A 16,779-nucleotide genomic window follows, 5' to 3' on the forward strand; every position below is an offset into this window, starting at 1 on the left:
GGTTTTTGGGTTTCGCCAATTACTATAGAAAATTCATAAAAAATTTTTCTAGTATTGTCAAACCTCTGACTGATCTCACCAGGAAAGGTGCTGATGCGGTTCAGTGGTCTTCTGAGGCCATTGAAGCTTTTGTGTATCTCAAGGAGAGGTTCACCTCTGCTCCCATCCTTATGCAGCCTGATGTTACTAGGCCGTTTTTGGTTGAGGTTGATGCTTCCTCTGTGGGGGTTGGCGCAGTATTGTCTCAGGATAACGGGGATGGATTACATCCCTGTGCATTTTTTTCAAAAAAATTTTCGGAGACTGAATTGAATTACGATATTGGTAATCGGGAATTATTGGCTATTAAACTCGCATTTGAACACTGGCGCCACTTCTTGGAAGGTGCGGAATTTCCCGTTCAGGTTCTTACGGATCATAAAAATCTGATATATCTTGACGCTGCCAAGCGCCTGAATGCCCGTCAGGCTAGGTGGGCACTGTTTTTCTCGCGGTTTAATTTCTCCGTTACTTACATCCCTGGTACTAAGAATGTTAAGGCGGATGCCTTGTCTCGCAGTTTTTCTCCCATAGTCGGTGCTGAGAAAGAGGAAAACATTTTACAAGAAGGTGTTGTGATAGCTGCTTTAGACTCCGTTTTGGAAGATGAGATTCTTAAAGCTCAGGAGAATGCCCCATCTAACACTCCTCATGGGAGGTTGTTTGTGCCTGGGACCTTTAGGAGAGATTTGTTTGTTGAGTGTCACGAATCTCGGTTGGCAGGTCATCCCGGAATCTCTGAGACCAAGAGACTGGTGGGTCGCAGTTTTTGGTGGCCTGGATGGCAGAAGGAAGTCATTAAGTGGGTGCGCCAATGTACTATATGTGCTAGATCTAAGTCCTCACATACTCCTGCTGCGGGGTTGCTTTGTCCTTTGGAGGTCCCCAGTGCTCCTTGGACACATTTGGCTATGGACTTTATAACTGACCTTCCCCCCTCTGAGGGTTTTACTGTCATCTGGGTGGTCGTGGACCGTTTTAGCAAGATGTGTCACTTGGTTCCCTTCGTCAAACTGCCCTGCGCTAAAACTCTCGCTAAGGCCTTTGTCAAGGAAATTGTCAGACTTCATGGCGTTCCTACTGACATTGTTTCTGATAGGGGTCCTCAGTTCGTGGCTCGTTTTTGGCGTGCCTTTTGTGACAGGTTGGGAATTCATTTGTCGTTTTCGTCCGGATATCATCCTGAATCTAATGGCCAGACAGAAAGGAAAAACCAGGATGTTGAGCAGTTCTTGCGTTGTTTTGTGACAGACAATCAAGAGGGGTGGTCTGAGTTTCTGCCACTTGCCGAATTTGCTCTGAACAATCATACATCTTCTTCTGCTGGTTGTTCGCCTTTTTTTTGTTGTTCTGGGAGACATCCGTCGTTTGGGTCGTTCTCCAAGTTGGGATCTGCCGTGCCTGAGGAGGAGAATTTTTCCGGTGATTTGGAAAGAGTTTGGACGGATGTGCGTGGTAATCTTCAGGAGGCCAACAGAAAATCTAAAGACTACTTTGATAGGAAACGACAGGAGGTTTTGTTCGCTGTTGGTGACATGGTTTGGTTGTCCTCTAGGAATCTGCGGTTGAGGATTCCTTCTAAGAAATTGGGTCCCAAGTTTGTAGGGCCCTTTAAGGTGCTTCAGGTTGTCAACCAATCTGCTGTTAGGTTGGAGGTTCCTACCTCCTGGAGAATTAATCCGGTCTTTCATGTCTCTCTGTTAAAAAAAGCTGTTGTGTCGGATGGTGACGCCTCTGCCTCTGTTCCTCCGGTGGTGGAGGACGGGGAATATGAAATTTCTCGCATCCTTGACTCTAGACGGTATAGAGGTAGTTTGCAGTATCTTGTGGCCTGGAAAGGTTTCGGACCCGAGGATAACTCTTGGGTGAGGTCGGATGATGTTTCCGCGTCCAGACTTATCAGAGCGTTTCACAGGAGATTTCCTGATAAGCCTGGTCCTAGGGGATCCGGAGGATCCTCTTAGAAGGGGGGGTACTGTTAGAACCTTGCTGTTAGGTTTTTTTTCCTTTGCTGGTCACATGACCTTGTTGGCCTATTTAATCCTGCTCCGCCCTTCTGGCTTTGCTGGACTTCATTGTATATCTACTTTCTAGCTAGCCTGTGCTCTGTATCTAACTCTGTTAGTTTGCTTGGTCTACGGACCTCTATGTTCTATCTATTTTGTTTGTTCGTCTGTCTGCTACTATTTCTGTTAGGAGGTGTCCCATATTCCTCCCAGTCCTTAGTACTTGTAGGGATTCCCTCCCCAAATCTATAGGTCTCCGTACAGACTAGATTAGGACTTTAGCAGGTCTGATCGCAGGATCAGGTTCCCTGTTACATCGTAGGGATTCAGCTGAGTCTTATAGTAGGGACAGATCTCCTCTCTTTCCTTAGCTTTGGTAGCAGAACATAACACATCCTCAAACACAACTCTGCCTCTCACCACAAGTCGTGGTGGCTCTTCAGGTCGCATGGGTGCTAAGCCTTGCATAGCCTGGGCATTTTTTCAGATCGATAAAGATGACCCAACTCGTGTTATCTGTAACATTTGTCAGCAAAAGCTAAGTAGAGGCCAAAAAATACATAGTTTGAGTACTTCATGCATGAACCGGCACATGGACATGAAGCATAAGTTGCAGTGGGAAGCTCAGTGTGCTACAATGCGGCCTAGCCGGCCGGGCCAACCACCGTCTCCCATATCTTGTGCATCCGCGGCCTCTTCATCCTCTGTGACTGGGGGGACAGCAGTCACACCTGTTTTGGGGCGCACACCTGCCACCTCTTTACCCGCAACAGCCAGCGTGATTGGCAGGTCATCATTTTCTTTGGAGGTGGTAACACCAGCTGGTGTTGAGCGCTGTCCGACATCGATAGCACCACCTTTGGATCAAGGCAACCTAACATGTCCGCCTGCATCTTCCTCACAGACCGGCAGTTTGCCGGGGACACCCTTATCAACCCCGTCTAAGCACAATAGCCAGCCCTCGGTCCCTCAGATGTGGACAAGTAAAAGACCATTTCCTCCTAGCCATGAGAAAGCTAAGAGGTTGAATTTCACCATCTGCAAGCTCTTGGCTACAGAAATGCTGCCTTTCCGCCTGGTGGACACAGAGGATTTTCGAGACCTTATGTCCGTCGCAGTGCCCCAGTACCAGATGCCCAGTCGGCACTACTTCTCAAAGAAAGGTGTGCCTGCGCTCCACCAGCATGTCGCACACAACATCACCGCTTCTTTGAGAAACTCTGTGTGTGACAGGGTGCATTTCACCACAGACACTTGGACGAGTAGGCATGGACAGGAGCGTTACATGTCGCTGACTGGGCACTGGGTAACTATGGTGACAGCAGGACAAGGGGCTGCTGTCCAAGTCTTGCCGTCCCCACGAGTTGTGCGTCAATCCTCTTTATGTCAAAGTTCCTCCACTGCTTCTGCCTCCTCAACCTCCTCTCGGTCTTCCACCTGCACCCAAAGCCTGTCTGGTCATGCCACAAGCTTTCTAACTGCGCAGAAGGGATCCTGCACACCTCCTTACTATGCTGGCAGTAGGGCTCAACGTCATCAGGCGGTTTTTACATTGAAATGTCTGGGAAATTTGAGTCACACAGCTGAGGAGTTGTGGTCAGCTCTGGAGAACCAATTTCATGAATGGTTGTCTCCACTGGACCTGAAACAAGGGAAGGCCGTGTGCGACAATGCTGCAAACCTGGGTGCGGCCCTTCGTCTGGGCAATGTCACACACGTGCCTTGTATGGCTCACGTGTTGAACCTGGTTGTCCAGCAATTTTTAGCCCACTATCCCAGACTAGATGGCCTTCTGCAGAGGGCACGGTCGCTGTGTGCTCACTTTCGCCATTCTCAGCCCGCAGCTCAGCGACTTACATCTCTACAGAAGTCGTTGGGCCTGCCACTTCACCGGCTAAAATGCGATGTGCCTACCCGGTGGAATTCAACTCTGCACATGTTGCAGCGACTGTGGCAGCACCGACAAGCCCTGGTGCAATACGTTCTGACGTATAGCCTGGGCCAACGAGATCCAGAGGTGGGGCAAATCACGCTGGAGGAGTGGTCTCAGATCAGGGACCTATGCACCCTTCTGCACAGTTTTGAAATGGCGACGAAGATGTTTAGTGCTGACGATGCCATTATCAGCATGACTATTCCGGTGATTTACATGCTGGAGCACATGTTAAACAGAATTCGGAGTCAGGTGGTGGCACAAGAGGAGGTGGAGGAAGTAGAGGAGGAGGAGTTGTATGCGGAAGGGCTAACATCTGCAAGGTCCAGACGGTCGGCAGCACCAAGGCGGCAGGCATGTGAGGGTGGGGGAGATGGTTTTACCAGGGCGCATGGTAGCAGCCAAACTAGTGAGGAAGGTGCAGGAGCCCAGGAAGAAGTGGAGGACGAACTGATGGAAGACTCATCAGATGAGGGAGACACTTGATCACATTTTTGTTGTGCGAGGTTGGGGGGAGAGGACAGAGGAAGGAAGCATGATTGTTACCTCGCCACCAACACAACAGGGACTTGGTGCTCCTGGATGCGCAACACACATGAGTGCCTTCTTGCTGCACTACCTGCAACATGACCCTCGAATTGTGAGAATTAGAAATAATCCTGACTACTGGGTTGCCACACTGTTAGATCCCCGGTACAAAAGTAAATTTGCAGAAATTATTCCTGCCATAGAAAGGGATGCACGCATGCAGGAGTATCAGCAGAGACTGTTGCAGAATCTTACATGTGCTTTTCCACAAAATACCAGTGGTGCACATAGTGAATCTCACAGTTCCAACTTGCCAACCGTGGGACCGTCAAGTGTTCAGCACTCAAACCGTAACAGAACCACAGTATCTGCTGGTAACATCAATTTTGCGGAATCATTTCACCACTTTTTTAGCCCATCCTTTGCAAGGCCACAGGAGACAAGAAGTCTGACACATAGTCAACGCCTAGAGACGATGGTACAGGAGTATCTCCAAGTAAACATTGAAGCCACGACTGTGTCACTGGACCCTGGCTCTTTTTGGGCTTCCAATCTGGATAAATGGCCGGAGCTAGCCACTTACGCCTTGGCGATCTTGTCATGCCCCGCAGCCAGCGTTCTGTCTGAACGTGTGTTCAGCGCTGCTGGTGGTGTGCTGACAGATAAGCGCACGCGGCTCTCCACTGATAATGTAGACAGACTCACGTTCATAAAGATGAACAAATCATGGATCCGAAACGACTTTTCTACCCCTGTGTCATCCTGGGGAGAGTAAAAGCTTGATGATTGGTTAAAATCACCCTACCAACCGTTTTAAGCTTTCAAATTACTAATCATGTTTATCTGTATCTTGGCTGGAAAATAATTTGGGCTTTGTAGCAGTGTGCAGCACTGATCCTATTAGGCCATCTATACTAAAGCTTCACCAGATTTAAAATTAATAATAATTTTTAGCTGCATCTAGCCCGGAAAATAATTTTGGGGCTCCGAGATGCGCAAGACACATAAGTGCCTTCTTGCTGCACTACCTGCAGCATGACCCTCATATTGTCAGAATTCGAAGTAATCATGACTACTGGGTTGCCACACTCTTAGATCCCCCAAACTTTTCGATCAACCTTTTCATTTTAATAAAGACCAAAAAAATGGTCATTTTTGAAATTATAAGCATTAGCAGGTTGTTAGAAACTGAAATCAAACAGTTTTCAACTCAAAACTTTATTCTAGGTGATGTTACATTTTCACATAGGACCCCTTGTTCGAAAGGAGCTTCTGAACTCTCTCGTCCATTGAATTTGTCAGGTTTTGGATGGTTTCTGCTTCAATTGTTTTGCATGAGGACAGAATACCCTCCCAGAGCTGTTGCTTAGATGTGAACTGCCTCCCGCCATCATAGACACTCCTTTTAATGATGCTCCAAAGGTTCTGAATGGGGTAGAGGTCAGGGGAGCATGGGGGTCACACCATAAGTTTGTCCCCTTTTATGCCCATATCAGCCAGAGATGCAGCTGTTTTATGTGCAGCATGAGATGGTGCATTATCATGCAGAAAAATGATCTTGCTGTGAAATACACGGTTCTTCTTCTTGAACCATGGCAGGAAGTGCTGTTTGAGAAAATCCACATACATTATGGAGTTCATCTTTAGCGCCTTCAGGGATCCTAAAGGGGCCGACAATCTCTCTCCCCATGATTCCAGCCCAAAACATTACTCCACCTCCTCCTTGTTGGCGCTGTAGCCGTGTTTGCGTGGGGTGTCCATCAACCAGCCATCCTCCACTCCATCCATCTGGACCATCGAGCGCTGCACGGCACTCATCCGTGAACAAAACAGTTTTGAAATCAGTCTTCATGTAATGTTTGGCCCACTGGAGCCGTTTCTGCTTGTGTGAAGTGGATAGAGGAGGTCGACAGGATGGCGTATGCACAGCTGCAAACCTCTGAAGGACCCTGCATCTTGTTGTTCTGGGGACGTTGGAGGCACAAGCAGCTTCAAAAACTTGTCTGCTGCTATGACAAGGCTTTTTTGCCGCTGCTCTTTCAACCTGACGTAATTGCCTGTAGGAAAGAGTCCTCAATTTGCCCTTATCAGCACGCACACGTGTGTACTGTGAATCAGCTACATACTTCTTGATTGCCAAGACACTTCATCCTGATCATCGCACAATGTTGATTGTAGTCATGCCTTGACCTAAACACTCCACAATTTGTTGCTTCTCAGCAGCCGACACATCCTTTTTCTTACCCATTTTGGCAGAAAATGTAGGCTGCTTAATAATGTGAGAGAGCCTTCTTAAGTAGTCTTGCCTTTCATTGGACACACCTGCCAAACTAATTAGCACAGGTGTCTGCAATTGCTTACAGTGATATAAAGAGCCCTGACACGCATCACCATCAATGAGTTTAACTGACAAACAAACAAATTCTTCCCTTATCACTCCTAAACACTTTTTGCATAATAATTTGGAACACAGTGTACATGTGCTTTTCCACAAAACACCAGTGGTTCACGTAGTGAATCTTACAGTTCTAACTTGCCAACCGTGGTCTGTATGGAGTTGTTCAATAAAGGGCCCAAAATTAAGATAACATAGATGGGAGAGGTCTCTATGAATAGGAATTCCTAAGTATTTGATACCCTGTGAGGGCCATGCAAAGGGAAAGTTGGACTGGATGGAATCCTATATGGATTTGGGGAGGGAGACATCGAGGGCCTCAGACTTCGCTGCATTGATTTTAAAATTTGACCATGTAACAAAGTGATCTATTTCAGCCATAACAGCATGGATGGATATATGTGATTGAGTGATATATACTAGGACATCATCAGCAAATAGAGAGCACTTGTACTCGGTGCCTCCCACCTCAATCCACCTAATATTGGGGTTATGGCGAATTGATGAGAGCAGGTGCTCCGTCACTAGGATGTATAAGAGAGGGGACAGAGGACATCCCTGCCTTGTCCCATTGGTGATTGTGAAAGGTGATGAAAATGTTCTGATGCACCCCCTGGGCCTTGGGACACCCGAAGCCGGACCCTTTTTGGTGGATGCTGGTGGTTGTAGTCTTCGTGGCGGCGACCCGGTTCCGTGGCTCAGGGTGGTCAAACCAGTGGCGGAACTATTTATGTGGTTTTGATGTTTAAATGTCCGACTACGCCACCCGTGGATTGCGGTCAGAGTGAACTGCCGCTACAGGGCAGACTGCTGAGGCTGGTGTTGTGGGTGCAGCAGAGCGTAGCATAACTCCCCACGGGAGGAGTATAGCCTCAGGGCAGTGTATGCGGAGGATGGGGGTGATGGTGCAGGGCAGCAGCAGTAACGACACGGAGTCAGTGATGCAGTTCAGGGCCTTTACTCACAGTTCTTATTATCCAGACCACGTCTGCAGGTAACGGCTGCCCACGTCGTACCGTGCTCACCAGGTGAGGAGCTCAGACAACTCCCAGATAACTTTGGAGCGCTTCACAGGACCCCCTTTGTGTGTCCTTTGTCTGGCCTTTCTTACCAACACTTCTGTCTGGCTGCCTCGGGCCTCCTCTTGGTAAACTTGGCGCCAGTTTCCCTGACCCTATGTGGTGCCTTCCTAGCGGGTGTAGCGAGGGGCTGCGCCACATAAAATGTCAGAGCCTCCGGTTTCTAGCTGAGGGTCGTTTCCTGCCTCCACTAGTTCGGGGACCGGTCTCCCCCTTTGGCCTGACCCCTCCACGCAGGTGGATTCGGGCGTGTGGTGGCGACTCGCCCGTCCGCACCACTGGGATCCCTTCATTCCTCGTTCCTGGAGCCTTCTCCGCTCCTCCTCCTTCCTTCTCCCTCTTCCAGGCCTGGGCCTCTGTTACTAGGCCCGCCTCCGGAGCAGAGCTCATGCAGAGCCCCTGCTCCCTGCCACTTCTGCTCAGACTTCTCTGCACTGAACTAAGATGGTGCCCACCTTTTATACTCCCTTCTCAATGCACCCAGGAACTGCTTCCTCCCTGCTCCTGCACTACAGGGTTCCCCTTCCTCAGTGTTCCCTCCCCCCACTCCAGCCAGGGACAGGGACTGTCGTGCCCATCTCAGGGGCATATTGGTCGCCCTGCCCCACGGTAATGTGGTGTAATGCATGCAGGTGTCGGGTCCTGATCCACACTCCATCCTTACCTGAGAGTGAGATATCACACCTCTGGGTGAGGTGCAATACCTCTGTAGCAACCGAGCCCTCAGGGTGCTACAGTTCCATTTATCTTCAGCCTAGGTGACGTATTGTGATATAGGGCCGTGATTTTGGCAATAAAAGGGTCCCCTAGACCCCTACCCCAAGCTTTTTAAGAGAATCATATATGGCGTGCCAGGAGACTCTATGGAATGCTTTCTCAGCATCCAACGAGAGTATCTAATTACAAATTTTAACTGCATCTAGCCCAGGAAATACTTTGTGCCTAGTAGCAGTGTCTGCTAGTCAGCGGATTATCCCGGCTGTTAAGCAAGCTACACCACCTGTAGTTTGGACACTTAATTTTTTCAAAGGAAATGCTTCGGGACCATGGGATACTCAGTGAAGAGCATCAGGAGGCACCCCAAGGCATAGGGGCTGGGACTGGCAGTAGGATGCCTTGCGGTGGACAGCCGAGCTCGATCCTTATAAAAGCTTTTTAACTGCAGCAGCTTTAGTGGACGCTACTGGAGCTGGAATTACGCGGCTGCTGGCATGAGACTTGCCCTCCAATAGATCCTGGTAAATGGATTTAAAGTGTATTCATTCAAATTAGAGAGACAATTTAAATTAAAAAGCTTAGAGCTGCCTCCACCACAGGGGGGCTCGCTCGACCCACCAGCAGACAGGCACCAGTATTGGGAGAGGGGGGCTGGCCATCAGGGTTCACCGCGGCTCTGGCACAAACCTGGCGACACGGAGGTGGCACGGGCAGGAGCGGACTGGCCGTGTCGGCTTCTCACTTTTTGGATTTTAGAAGGGCATGACATGCCTATATCTGTGTCTCCCCCTCCTTTTACTCCTCCACCTCTTGTATTTTCGCATGACTATATGTACTTGTCACTTTTCCATGTGTTTGTTATGTCTTCTGAGCAGTTTGTCAGCTTTTGGACACCTTTGAAGGTGTTTTCTATGTGTTTCTATGTGTTTTTGTTTGCCTGCCATTGGTTTTAATGGTGTTCGAAGGTGTTCGACGAACAGTTCGGCGAACACACGGGTGTTCGACGAACCGAACCGAACTCGAATACTACGGGGGTGGCTCAACACTACTCTTCAGTTGTTGATTAAACACTTTGTAGGGTTAGTCTCCAATATGAAAGCAATGTCAGGGTTGGCATTGGTGTTATGCTGGTGGGTGTAGTTGCTTTTAAAACAATAGGCCATAGTTTAATTCTTGAAGAACTCATTGTTTTTTTGCATTTGGTGGTGTTTGGAATCTTTTTCACTTTCTGTGCTAAGGCTTATGCTTTTATTTCTTTCTTGGTAACACTTTAGCTACCTTAGTGGGCAGAAAGCAAAGGTAATTGAGAGAATTTGTAGGCAGAGGTGGAAAAGCTACATAACTGATTCCAAAAACTCCTCTGTCTTTAGAGTTAGTGTTAAAAATGCCAAAAATGGCAGAGGTCTTTAGGGGGAATTTGGTGCTGCTGTAGACTCTTTGAAATCTGTTGGAGCTAAGGCTCATAGTGTACTTTCTTTCTTGGTAAGAGTTTAGTTACCTTATTGGCAAAAAAGTGAAAATAATTGAGAGAAATGTAAGAATTGGTGGAAAAGCTACATAGCTGATTCACAAGAATTCATCTTTGAGTTTTGGACAATGCTTTGCCTTGTTTTTAAACTTTTTAGTAATTGGCTCTTTCAAGACATATTCAGTCCTCCTTTTTTAGGAAAACTTTAGCAGATTTAACAGCCAAAATCCCAAACCAGTTAAGTGGATTCATGCATTGGTGGTATAGTGGTGAGCATAGCTGCTTCCCAAGCAGTTGACCCGGGTTCGATTTCCAGCCAATGCAAAACTTATGTAGTTTTATTTCTGGCATATCATACATTTTACAAACTATTTTGTAATGTTAGTGCAGAAAATGTAAAAAAAAAAGCTGACCCTGTAAGCATTGGTGACCATAGCTGCTTTCCAAACAGTTGACCCGGGTACAATTCCCGGCCAATACAAAACATTGGTGGTTTTTTTTTTCAGGCACATCATACTTTTTACTAACAATTTTGTAGGGTTAGTGCAGAAAATGTGAAAAAAATGCTGGGTACCTTAAGCATTTTTGGTATAGTGGTGAGCAAACCTGCCTTCCAAGCAGTTGACCTGCGATTGATTCCTGGTCAATGCAATACTTATGTGGGTTTTTTTTCCCTGGCATGTCTTACTTTTTACTAATAATTTCGTATTGTTAGTGCAGAAAATGTAAGAAAAAAACATGGCTTCTGTAAGTGTTGGTGGCATAGTGGTGAGAATCGCTGCATTCCAAGTAGTTAACCTGAGTTCGATTCTCAGCCAGCGCATGAATTGTTTTTCACATTTGGTGATGCTTTTAGTCTGTTTTAATTTTTCGTGTTAAGTCTCAGGCTCTTCTTTCTTCTTAGAGTTTAGCAACCACGAAAATGAGAAAAAAATTGAAGAGAATATTTGTTAGCTTTTTTTCAACTGTCTCATCTAACTGATCTTCTGCTCTTCAGTTGTTGATTAAACACTTTGTAGGGTTTGTCTCCAATACGAAAGCAATGTCAGGGTTGGCATTGGTGTTATGCTGGTGGGTGTAGTTGCTTTTAAAACAATAGGCCATAGTTTAATTCTAGAAGAACTCATTGTTTTTTTGCATTTGGTGGTGTTTGGAATCTTTTTCACTTTCTGTGCTAAGGCTTATGCTTTTATTTCTTTCTTGGTAACACTTTAGCTACCTTAGTTGGCAAAAAGCAAAGCTAATTGAGAGAATTTGTAGGCAGAGGTGGAAAAGCTACATAACTGATTCCAAAAACTCCTCTGTCTTTAGAGTTAGTGTTAACAATGCCAAAAATGGCAGAGGTCTTTAGGGGTAATTTGGTGCTGGTGCTGACTCTTTGTAATCTTTTTGAGCTAAGGCTCATAGTGTACTTTCCTTCTTGGTAAGAGTTTAGTTACCTTATTGGCAAAAAAGTGAAAATAATTGAGAGAATTGTAAGAATTGGTGGAAAAGCTCCATAGCTGATTCACAAGAATTCATCTTTGAGTTTTGGACAATGCATTGCCTTGTTTTTAAACTTTTTAGTAATTGGCTCTTTCAAGACATATTCAGTCCTCCTTTTTTTAAGTAAAACTTTAGCAGATTTAACAGCCATAATCCCAAACCAGTCAAGTTGGTTCATGCATTGGTGGTATAGTGGTGAGCATAGCTGTTTGCCAAGCAGTTGACCTGGGTTCGATTCCCGGCCAATGCAATACTTATGTAGTTTTATTTCTGGCATATCATACATTTTACAAACTATTTTGTAATGTTAGTGCAGAAAATGTAAAAAAAAAAAGCTGATCCTGTAAGCATTGATGGTCTGGTGGTGAGCATAGCTGCCTTCCAAGCAGTTGACCTGGGTTCGATTCCTGGCAAATGCAAAACAGAGGAGTGTTTTTTTTTCAGGCACGTCATAATTTTTACTAACAATTTTGTAGGGTTAGTGCAGAAAATGTGAAAAAAATGCTGGGTACCTTAATCATTTTTGGTATAGTGGTGAGCAAACCTGCCTTCCAAGCAGTTGACCTGCGATTGATTCCTGGTCAATGCAATACTTATGTGGAGTTTTTTTTCCTGGCACGTCTTACTTTTTACTAATAATTTTGTATTGTTAGTGCAGAAAATGTAAGAAAAAAACATGGCTTCTGTAAGTGTTGGTGGTATAGTGGTGAGCATAGCTGCCTTCCAAGCAGTTGACCCGGGTTTGATTCCCGGCCAATGCATGAATTGTTTTTCACATTTGGTGATGCTTTTAGTCTGTTTTAATTTTTCATGTTAAGGTTCATGCTCTTCTTTCTTCTTAGAGCTTATCAACCACGAAAATGAGAAAAAAATTGAAGAGAATATTTCTTAGATTTTTTTCAACTGTCTCATCTAACTGATCTTCTGCTCTTCAGTTGTTGATTAAATACTTTGTAGGGTTAGTCTCCAATACGAAAGTAATTTCAGGGTTGGCATTGGTGTTATGCTGGTGGGTGTAGTTGCTTTTAAAACAATAGGCCATAGTTTAATTCTTGAAGTACTCATTGTTTTTTTGCATTTGGTGGTGTTTGGACTCTTTTTCACTTTCTGTGCTAAGGCTTATGCTTTTATTTCTTTCTTGGTAACACTTTAGCTACCTTAGTGGGCAGAAAGCAAAGCTATTTGAGAGAATTTGTAGGCAGAGGTGGAAAAGCTACATAACTGATTCCAAAAACTCCTCTGTCTTTAGAGTTAATGTTAAAAATGCCAAAAATGGCAGAGGTCTTTAGGGGGAAATTGGTGCTGCTGTTGACTCTTTGTAATCTGTTTGATCTAAGGCTCATAGTGTACTTTCTTTCTTGGTAAGAGTTTAGTTACCTTATTGGCAAAAAAGTGAAAATAATTGAGAGAAATGTAAGAATTGGTGGAAAAGCTACATAGCTGATTCACAAGAATTCATCTTTGAGTTTTGGACAATGCTTTGCCTAGTTTTTAAACTTTTTAGTAATTGGCTCTTTCAAGACATATTCAGTCCTCCTTTTTTAAGTAAAACTTTAGCAGATTTAACAGCCAAAATCCCAAACCAGTCAAGCGGTTACATGCATTGGTGATATAGTGGTGAGCATAGCTGCTTCCCAAGCAGTTGACCCGGGTTCAATTTCCAGCCAATGCAATACTTATGTAGTTTTATTTCTGGCATATCATACATTTTAAAACTATTTTGTAATGTTAGTGCAGAAAATGTAAAAAAAAAAGCTGACCCTGTAAGCATCGGTGGTATAGTGGTGAGCATAGCTGCCTTCCAAGCAGTTGACCCGGGTTCAATTCCCGGCCAATACAAAACATTGGTGGTTTTTTTTTTCAGGCACGTCATACTTTTTACTAACAATTTTGTAGGGTTAGTGCAGAAAATGTGAAAAAAATGCTGGGTACCTTAAGCATTTTTGGTATAGTGGTGAGCAAACCTGCCTTCCAAGCAGTTGACCTGCGATTGATTCCTGGTCAATGCAATACTTATGTGGGTTTTTTTTTCCTGGCACATCTTACTTTTTACTAATAATTTCGTATTGTTAGTGCAGAAAATGTAAGAAAAAAACATGGCTTCTGTAAGTGTTGGTGGTATAGTGGTGAGAATTGCTCCCTTCCAAGCAGTTGACCCAGGTTTGAATCACAGCCAACGCATGGATTGTTTTTCATATTTAGTGATGCTTTTAGTCTGTTTTAATTTTTCGTGTTAAGGCTCATGCTCTTCTTTCTTCTTAGAGTTTAGCAACAACTAAAATGAGAAAAAAATTGAAGAGAATATTTCTTAGATTTTTTTCAACTGTCTCATCTAACTGATCTTCTGCTCTTCAGTTGTTGATTAAATACTTTGTAGGGTTAGTCTCCAATACGAAAGCAATGTCAGGTTTGGCATTGGTGTTATGCTGGTGGGTGTAGTTGCTTTTAAAACAATAGGCCATAGTTTAATTCTTGAAGAACTCATTGTTTTTTGCATTAGGTGGTGTTTGGAATCTTTTTCACTTTCTGTGCTAAGGCTTATGCTTTTATTTCTTTCTTGGTAACACTTCAGCTACCTTAGTGGGCAGAAAGCAAAGCTAATAGAGAGAATTTGTAGGCAGAGGTGGAAAAGCTACAAAACTGATTTCAAAAACTCCTCTGTCTTTAGAGTTAGTGTTAAAAATGCCAAAAATGTCAGAGGTCTTTAGGGGGAACTTGGTGCTGCTGTTGACTCTTTGTAATCTGTTTGAGCTAAGGCTCATAGTGTACTTTCCTTCTTGGTAAGAGTTTAGTTACCTTATTGGCAAAAAAGTGAAAATAATTGAGAGAAATGTAAGAATTGGTGGAAAAGCTACATAGCTGATTCACAAGAATTCATCTTTGAGTTTTGAACAATGCTTTGCCTTGTTTTTAAACTTTTTAGTAATTGGCTCTTTCAAGACATATTCAGTCCTCCTTTTTTAAGTAAAACTTTAGCAGATTTAACAGCCAAAATCCCAAACCAGTCAGGTTGGTTCATGCATTGGTGGTATAGTGGTGAGCATAGCTGCTTCCCAAGCAGTTGACCCAGGTTCAATTCCCGGCTAATGCAATACTTATGTAGTTTTATTTCTGGCATATCATACATTTTACAAACTATTTTGTAATGTTAGTGCAGAAAATGTAAAAAAAAAAGCTGATCCTGTAAGCATTGGTGGTATAGTGGTGAGCATAGCTGCCTTCCAAGCAGTTGACCCGGGTTCGATTCCTGGCCAATGCAAAACATGGGTGTGTTTTTTTTTCAGGCACTTCATAATTTTTACTAACAATTTTGTAGGGTTAGTGCAGAAAATGTGAAAAAAATGCTGGGTACCTTAAGCATTTTTGGTATAGTGGTGAGCAAACCTGCCTTCCAAGCAGCTGACCTGCGATTGATTCCTGGTCAATGCAATACTTATGTGGGTATTTTTTCCTGGCACGTCTTACTTTTTACTAATAATTTTGTATTGTTAGTGCAGAAAATGTAAGAAAAAAACATGGCCTCTGTAAGTGTTGGTGGTATAGTGGTGAGCTTAGCTGCATTCCAAGCAGTTGGCGCGGGTTCGATTCCCGGCCAACACATGAATTGTTTTTCACATTTGGTGATGCTTTTAGTCTGTTTTAATTTTTCGTGTTAAGGCTCATGCTCTTCTTTCTTCTTAGAGTTTAGCAACAACAAAAATAAGAAAAAAATTGAAGAGAATATTTCTTAGATTTTTTTCAACTGTCTCATCTAACTGATCTTCTGCTCTTCAGTTGTTGATTAAATACTTTGTAGGGTTAGTCTCCAATACGAAAGCAATGTCAGGGTTGGTATTGGTGTTATGCTGGTAAGTGTAGTTGCTTTTAAAACAATAGGCCATAGTTTAATTCTTGAAGAACTCATTGTTTTTTTGCATTTGGTGGTGTTTGGAATCTTTTTCACTTTCTGTGCTAAGGATTATGCTTTTATTTCTTTCTTGGTAACACTTTAGCTACCTTAGTGGGCAGAAAGCAAAGCTAATTGAGAGAATTTGTAGGCAGAGGTGGAAAAGCTACATAACTGATTCCAAAAACTCCTCTGTCTTTAGAGTTAGTGTTAAAAATGCCAAAAATGGCAGAGGTCTTTAGGGGGAGTTTGGTGCTGCTGTTGACTCTTTGTAATCTGTTTGAGCTAAGGCTCATAGTGTACTTTCCTTCTTGGTAAGAGTTTAGTTACCTTATTGGCAAAAAAGTGAAAATAATTGAGAGAAATGTAAGAATTGGTGGAAAAGCTACATAGCTGATTCACAAGAATTCATCTTTGAGTTTTGAACAATGCTTTGCCTTGTTTTTAAACTTTTTAGTAATTGGCTCTTTCAAGACATATTCAGTCCTCCTTTTTTAAGTAAAACTTTAGCAGATTTAACAGCCAAAATCCCAAACCAGTCAGGTTCGTTCATGCATTGGTGGTATAGTGGTGAGCATAGCTGCTTCCCAAGCAGTTGACCCAGGTTCAATTCCCGGCCAATGCAATACTTATGTAGTTTTATTTCTGGCATATCATACATTTTACAAACTATTTTGTAATGTTAGTGCAGAAAATGTAAAAAAAAAAGCTGATCCTGTAAGCATTGGTGGTATAGTGGTGAGCATAGCTGCCTTCCAAGCAGTTGACCCGGGTTTGATTCCTGGCCAATGCAAAACATGGGTGTGTTTTTTTTTCAGGCACTTCATAATTTTTACTAACAATTTTGTAGGGTTAGTGCAGAAAATGTGAAAAAAATGCTGGGTACCTTAAGCATTTTTGGTATAGTGGTGAGCAAACCTGCCTTCCAAGCAGTTGACCTGCGATTGATTCTTGGTCAATGCAATACTTATGTGGGTATTTTTTCCTGGCACGTCTTACTTTTTACTAATAATTTTGTATTGTTAGTGCAGAAAATGTAAGAAAAAAACATGGCCTCTGTAAGTGTTGGTGGTATAGTGGTGAGCTTAGCTGCCTTCCAAGCAGTTGGCCCCGGTTTGATTCCCGGCCAACACATGAATTGTTTTTCACATTTGGTGATGCTTTTAGTCTGTTTTAATTTTTCGTGTTAAGGCTCATGCTCTTCTTTCTTCTTAGAGTTTAGCAACAACAAAAATAAGAAAAA

At 43.9% G+C, this 16,779-nt stretch overlaps 4 non-coding genes across 4 annotated transcripts; all 4 read left to right on the forward strand.

The window, feature by feature from the left end:
* The first annotated feature begins 11,828 nt into the window (after window positions 1-11,828).
* Window positions 11,829-11,900, forward strand: TRNAG-GCC (transfer RNA glycine (anticodon GCC)). Its single transcript has one exon. It is a non-coding gene; the product is annotated as a tRNA-Gly (tRNA).
* A 2,769-nt stretch (window positions 11,901-14,669) lies between these two features.
* On the forward strand, window positions 14,670-14,741 carry TRNAG-CCC (transfer RNA glycine (anticodon CCC)). The gene has a single exon. It is a non-coding gene; the product is annotated as a tRNA-Gly (tRNA).
* Window positions 14,742-14,837: 96 nt separating this feature from the next.
* Window positions 14,838-14,909, forward strand: TRNAG-UCC (transfer RNA glycine (anticodon UCC)). The gene has a single exon. It is a non-coding gene; the product is annotated as a tRNA-Gly (tRNA).
* Window positions 14,910-16,089: 1,180 nt separating this feature from the next.
* On the forward strand, window positions 16,090-16,161 carry TRNAG-CCC (transfer RNA glycine (anticodon CCC)). Its single transcript has one exon. It is a non-coding gene; the product is annotated as a tRNA-Gly (tRNA).
* Window positions 16,162-16,779: the final 618 nt, after the last annotated feature.

Source organism: Phyllobates terribilis, unplaced genomic scaffold (genome assembly GCF_046119375.1).
Source record: "Phyllobates terribilis strain yellow unplaced genomic scaffold, ASM4611937v1 Scaffold_3__8_contigs__length_932513732, whole genome shotgun sequence".
Taxonomy (NCBI): domain Eukaryota; kingdom Metazoa; phylum Chordata; class Amphibia; order Anura; family Dendrobatidae; genus Phyllobates; species Phyllobates terribilis.